The 7,072-nt window shown below is 47.7% G+C and overlaps 1 pseudogene; it reads right to left on the bottom strand.

Moving 5' to 3' along the window:
- LOC100620251 overlaps positions 1-7,072 on the bottom strand; it is a 41,858-nt pseudogene that overhangs the window by 22,786 nt on the left and 12,000 nt on the right.

The following is a 7,072-nucleotide window of genomic DNA, read 5'->3' as shown; positions in this document are numbered from 1 at the left end:
TTATGGACCTGAAAGAATTGCAGAAACCAGGACGGCCACGAGGGGAGTGCCTCTTCGAGCATAGATTTGGCCAAGTCCCTGGAAAAGGAGCCCATCCTCTGCCATTTCACAAATCAACTGAGACATGGTCAACATGACAAGCAGGAGGCTGGAAAAGACAATAATGGGAACACGTGTGAGGATGCAGGGAAGCAGGACAGCTCCGGTTTCTGCTCCCTGGTCCCACATGGGGTGAGGTGCTTTCCCTCTTGTCCCTCGATCCCAAGAGAGAGGATGCCTGAGCATCTGACGGTACATGGAGAGAAAGCTTTGACACTGACCTGTAAAAAAGAGCACACAGGATGACAACAGCCACAAAGTATCCGGCAGGAGCCCACCCAACATGGTGGAAAGCCTGCGGCAAGGGGCTGTAAGGATGAATCTGGTAGTAGGGCACCATGAGGGTGAGAGCTGCTGAGACACCAGAATAGGCCAAAATGCAGCAGAAGATGACGATTACTAGGCTCCAAGGGATGGAACGCTGAGGGTTGGTGGTTTCTCTCCCTGCAGGATGGTGGGAGCATCAGGTCAGGAAAACACACTGTGAAACCATTCAATATTCTTCCCCCTCCCACCTCCAAAAGCAGCCTCATCAACTGCCAACCCCATTGCTCAAGGGCAGCCCAAATGACCATGTTACCTGTAGTGATAATGGCATTAAGACCAAAGTATGAGTAGAAAGGCATTGCTGCTCCTTGGAGAATCCCTTCAAAGCCAAAGGGCACAAACCCTCCAGAACCCAGAGGGCCCAGGCTGTGGTGAGAGAAGGGATGGGGAAGAGTGTGGGGGAGGCTGTTCAGACATCTCTTGGACTCCTCCGTTAATGCCCCAGGACCTGGGCTCCAGGACCCCATCATCTGGATCCATCAGCCCAGGTCTCTTGCGTTCCCTCGTATTCCCACATCTGCAGCCCCCTCTAAGCAGGACTAGGGGCAAAAGGACCCTCCTAACCTATACTGTCAGAGGATCCAGATGTGGCCAGTTTGTAGTCCTGTTCTGTGAGCTCCCAGTTGTGCCGGTCTCCTTTAATGAAGCCAGAGAGGATCATGAAGCTGAGCAACAAAACATTGAAGCCTATGGACACTTTGGCAACCAGTTCTGTCACCTGAACTCCCAGAATCAGTAGCCCTGTGGGAAAGATGGAAAGTGTGAAACCTCCAAAATTATTAAATCCGCAGAGACAGAAAGTGGATGGGCGGTGGTCAAGGGCTTAGGGTTGGGGACCTGAGGTGGGGTGGGGGATGGACAGTGATGCACAATGGGTACAGGGCTGCCTTTGGGGGAGATGAAAATGTCTGGAAGTAGAGGGAGATGTCGGTTGTGCAACACTGTGACTGTCCTAAGTGCCACAGACTTGTACACTCCAAGAGGGTTCATTTCTTATCATGGCAATCATCTCACAATACATACATCTATCGAATAATCATGCTGTATAACATACTAAGACAATGTGGTATGTGAATGATATCTCAATGAAGCTGAGACAAATAGTACATTAGTTCTTCCTCTGAGAATCTCCTTTTCTTTCAAAGAATATCCTTGTTCTCAATATAGCGGAGGAAACTTGTCATTTTATCAGTGATTCTGAGCTGGGGAGATTTTGTCCCCTGAGGAAGATGTGCCCATATCTGGAGACATTCTGACTGTCACAGTTGGGAGCAAACTCTAGGGACGCTAGTCAACATCCAACAATGATTTCAAAGGAGTTCCCATTATGGTCAGCAGGTGAAGTACCCAGCCTTGCCTCTGGAGGATGCAGGTTGGATCCCTGGCCTCATTCAGCGGGTTCAGGATCCAGTGTTGCCATGAGCTGTGGTGTAGGTCATACATGTGCCTTGGATTCAAATCCTAGCCTCAGGAACTTCCATATGTCCCCCATGCAGCTGTGTTAAAAAAAAAAGAAAGAAAGAAAGAAAGAAAGAAAGAAAGAAAGAAAGAAAGAAAGAAAGAAAGAAAGAAAGAAAGAAAGAAAGAAAGAAAGAAAGAAAGAAAGAAAGAGAGAGAAAAGAAAAATGCAATTTGGGGAGCACAGGACAGCCCCCACCCATGGGCAAACGTCAGTGCTGCAAAGGTCTAAAAGAAAGGTCTAAGCTTTTGCCTTCCTGTCCCGTTTCTCTCCAGTCCTAATCCCCCAACCATCCTGGGACACAAGCCCTTCCCACCCCAGCTCCCCCATTCACAGTCCATGCTTCCCAGCTTAGCTCTGACCCCTTCTGACCAGCCATCAGCAGCACCAGCACCACTGCAACAGTCTGGGTATGAGGCCAAGAACAGGGCATATGCTCAGAGAAAGTTCCCTCTAACATCTGTGAGATGTGGTTCCCGATCAGGCTGTCAAAGGTGTAGCTCCAGGCCCTGGTCAAGTAGGCAGTGGCTGCAGTGGCAGAGGGAAGATTCGTGAAGAGACAGTAACTGAACCCCTACGAACACCCTGGAGTGGATTTGGTGGGGGGTGGGGGGGACCAGACAACATACCCCGTCTCAAAGTTTCTCTTCATGGGCTCAGGGGAGCTGAACCAGGTGACTAAATGTAATATGTTAGGAGGAAATGGAGGTTATGCAAGGAAAGAAAACAGGGGGACTCCCTGTTGTGGCTCAGTGGTTAGCAAAACCAACTAGGAACCTTGAGCTTGCGGGTTGGATCCCTGGCCTCACTCAGTGGGTTAAGGATCCAGGGTTGCCATGAGCTGCGGTATAGATTGCAGACTCAGCTTGGATCCCGCTTTCCTGGTGGCTACAGCTCTGATTTGACCCTTAGTCTCGGAACCTCCATGTGCCGTGGGTCCGGCCCAGGAAAAGGGGAAAAAAAAAAGTAAAGAAATGAAAAAAAGCACAGGAAAGTAGGACCAGCAGGGCTGGGAGATGAGGGCTGAAATCTCCCCTCGACTGGTACAGGGAAATCCCAGGAAGACAACAGCTGAGCAAAGCCTTTCAAATGCTGAGAGGTGAGCCTGTGGGACGTGCCTCCCTCTCACCCACTCCCTACACCTCCCCCCCACTTCTAGGTTTTGGGTCCAGTCATTATAGGACAACAGGATAGAGCCAAGGAGAATGCAGGTGGGAGGGATTCTGCCACAACCACCTGACTCCCTCTACAAGGTCAATGACAAAGGGCTGATGAATGAGGGAAGACCCCAGTTCTCTCTCCCAGGTCCCTGGTCTTAGGCCCACAGCATGCCCCGCTCCCGGCATCTCACCAACGCCTAAATGCAGTATGAGGGTCCAGCCAGCGATGAAGGCATACAGTTGTCCCATTGTCACATAGCTGTAGAGATACTCAGAACCAGAGCAGGGCACCCGGGCCCCCAACTCAGCAAAGCAGAATCCAGACAACACGGCAAATAAGGCAAAGACCAAGAAGGAGATGATGATCGCAGGTCCAGCTACATACACGCCTGCTACGCCAGCCAGGATGTACACACCAACACTCAGGGTTCTGTTCACACCAAAGACCACTAGGTCAAAGCTGTTGAGATGAGGTGTGGGAATCTCAGACTCGTCCCTGGGCTCCAGTGGCCGCCTTCGGAGCAGTTTCTCACCAAATTGGTGAACATGCTGACCCAGCATCCCAGACATAGTTGAGGAGGTACCAATCTGCAGAGAAAATAAGACCCAAAGTCACCAAGAATGTCCATCCACACTTGACCCTGGGAGTTTGACTCCATGGGGAAACGGGGTTATGGGATCAGCAGATAAAGGGGTACACGGGACACGTCCTCCATCTCTGAGCTTTGGTTTCTTCAATTCTAAGGAAGACTTTCCACATGGTTCAAAGTTACTGGAAGGGCTGCTTGCAGAGAAGGGAGGGGAGAGAATTATGTCTCCCCCAAAATGCACCACTTCACATGTGCACTGTTTGGAGCTGAAGGCAATGAAGACCCAGCAGACTCAGGAACAGCTCTTGCCTCTCCCTTAACTGCTCAATAACTTAGACAGACGGCCCATGCCAGGAAGAGAGCTGTTTCTGGAGATAACCTTTTATCTCAGAAAGACGTCTCTAACTAATTGGGCAAACATCTGCTTTCCAAGCATTTCTCCTCCCAGCTTCCTGGGGGCTGTCTCCCTCCCCTGGGAAACCCTAGATCCCCACCCACTTCTCCTTAAGCTCAGGGTGTGAGCATTTAAGCCTCAGGTGCCTGACTGTCTTTGAGCCTCTGAGTTTCTATGGGCCTCCTGTACCTAACAAACTAAATTTGTTCATCTGCTATGTAAATGTCATGACCAGACCAGCCAAAGAATCTAGAAAGCCAAGATTCCTGCCCCTTCAGGAGCAAAAGTTTCTAAAACAGTGCCTGGCACACACAGCAGCTGCTTAATTGGTCTACGCTGAGTGGCTAAGAATGATGATTTTAGAACTGAAGTCAACCAGATCTGCTGGTTCCAATTCAGCTCTGCTGTGCATCAGCTTGTCTGATTGTGTACAAACTATGTGCCATCTTCGTCCTCCTTTCCACCATAAAACAAGGGAAATGGTTGCCATCCTTATTCCTTCCCTTCCTTGTTATGTGCAAAGTGACTCTTTAAGGGGCTAGGTGATCAGAGCACGTAAGACTCCACAGGTTTCTACACCAAGGTTCCTGAAAACGGACCGCTTTCTGTGTCACTGCTTGCAGAGTGACATGGAGTTGGAACTGCGAGTTCAGGCAGAATGACATGGGACAGACTCCAGCCCAGCTCAGTCAAGGCATCAAACCACACTGGTCTGTCTCCCAACTGTCTGCAGGAAAGGGTCCCACCTTCACTCTCAATCAGAAGTGACAGGATTCTCTCTCCTGATCTTTGGGGCACACAATGTCTCCCCACTACCCAGCTCTGAGGGCCAGGCTGACCCAGTGAACACAGTCACCTTCAGGAAGCTCCCGCCCACGGAGCCTCCAAAGCCCAAGCTCAGCCCAGTGGTGAAGAGCAAGCTTTCCAAGAGCCAGGAAACTCTGATTCGCATCTTGGCTCCGCCCCCACACCTGTGCCTTTGAACACGTCATGTACTGCTCAGCACCCCTGTTTGCCTCTTTTTCAAATGCTTCTGACCAATCTCGTGCACTGTTAGGATGAGTGTAAAAGGAGCAGCTTCTGTGGAGAAAAGACGGGGGTTCCTCCAAAAACTAAAAATGCTTTCCCATATAATCCAACACTCCTCCTCTGGGGATACCCTCCAATAACAGAGAAGATGGTCTCAGAGAGCTGTGGACACCCCTCTTCACAGAAGCATTAGTCACAAATGCTGAAACACGGAAGCAACTCAGATGTCCATCCATAAAGGAAAGGAGAAAGACAGTGGGATATCCACTGAGATCAGGAACAAGACAAGGATGTCCACTCTCGCCACTACTCTTCAACATAGTTCTGGAAGTCCTAGCCACAGCAATCAGAGAAGTAAAAGAAATAAAAGGAATCCAAATTGGAGTAAAAGGCATCCAAATTCGAAAGAGATCCAAAGAACTATCACTATTTGCAGATGACATGATACTATACCTAGAGAATCCCAAAGACTCTACCAGAAAACTGTGAGAGCTCATCCATGAATCTGGCAAAGTCACAGCATACAAAATTAATCCACAGTAATTGACGGCATTTCTATACACTAACAATGAAAGAGCAGAAAAAGAAATTAGGGAAGCAATCCCATTTACCATCACATCCAAAAGAATAAAACACCTAGGAGACAAAAGACCTATACTCTGAAAACTATAAGCCACTGATGAAAGAAATCAAAGATGATGCAAATAGATGGAAAGACATACCATGCTCTTGGATTGGAAGAGTTAATATTAGCTAAATGACTATACTACCTAAGGCAGTCTACAGATTCAATTGCTATCAAAGTACCAAGGACATTTTTCACAGAACTCAAACACAATATTTTAAAGTTTCTTTGGAAGCACAAAAGACCCAGAAGAGCCAAAGACATCCTGAAAAAGAAAAATGGGGCTGGAGGAATCAGGCTCCTGGACTTCAGGCTATACTACAAAGCAACAATCATCAAATCCACATGGTACTGGCACAAAGACAGACATAGAGATCAGTGCAGCAGGATAGAAAGCCCAGAATTCAACCCACGCACCTACAGCCAACTCATCTAGGACAAAGGAGGCAAGGATATACAATGGAGAAAGGAAAGCTTGTTCAATAAGTGCTGCTGGGAAAACTGGACAACCATGTGGAAAAGAATGAGATTAGAACACTCCCTAACACCATCCACAAACATAAACTCCAAATGGATTAAAGACCTAGATATAGGACCAGACACTATAAAACTCTTAGAGGAAAACATAGGCCAAACATTCTCCCACATAAATGACAGCAACATCTTCTCAGATCCACCTCTTATTAGAGTATCGACAATAAAAACAAAAATAAACAAATGGGACCTAATCAAACTTCAAAGTTTCTACACAGCAAAGGAAACCCTAAACGACATGAAAAGACAACCCACAGAATGGGAGAATATGTCTGCAAATGAATCAACTGACAAGGGATTCATCTCCAAAATTTATAAACATCTTCTGCAGCTCCATACCAAAACAACAAACAACCCCATCAAAAAATGGGCAGAAGAGCTAAACAGACAGTTCTCCAAAGAAGACATACAGATGGCCACAAAACACATGAGAAGATGTTCAACATCACTCATTATTAGAGAAATGCAAATCAAAACCACGATGAGGTACCACCTTACACCAGCCAGAATGGCCATCATCCAAAAGTCGACAAACAATAAGGGCTGGAGAGGGTGTGGAGAGAAAGGAACCCTAGTACACTGGTGGTGGCATTGAAAATGGGTGCAACCACTGTGGAAAGCGGTATGGAGATTCCTCAGAAAACTAAACAGAGAACGACCATTTGATCCAGCAATCCCACTCCTGGGCATCTGTCCAGAGAAAACCAGGACTCGCAAAGACACATGTACTCTGATGTTCACTGCAGCACTATTTGCAACAGCCAAGACATGGAAACAACCTAAGTGTCCATTGACAGAGGAGTGGATCAAGAAGATGTGGTACATATACACAATGGAATATTATTCAGCCATTAA

The sequence above is a fragment of the Sus scrofa genome, chromosome 6 (genome assembly GCF_000003025.6).
Source record: "Sus scrofa isolate TJ Tabasco breed Duroc chromosome 6, Sscrofa11.1, whole genome shotgun sequence".
NCBI lineage: Eukaryota > Metazoa > Chordata > Mammalia > Artiodactyla > Suidae > Sus > Sus scrofa.
The sequence above is the reverse complement of the archived record's forward strand: the minus strand, read 5'-3'. Positions and strand labels throughout refer to the sequence as shown.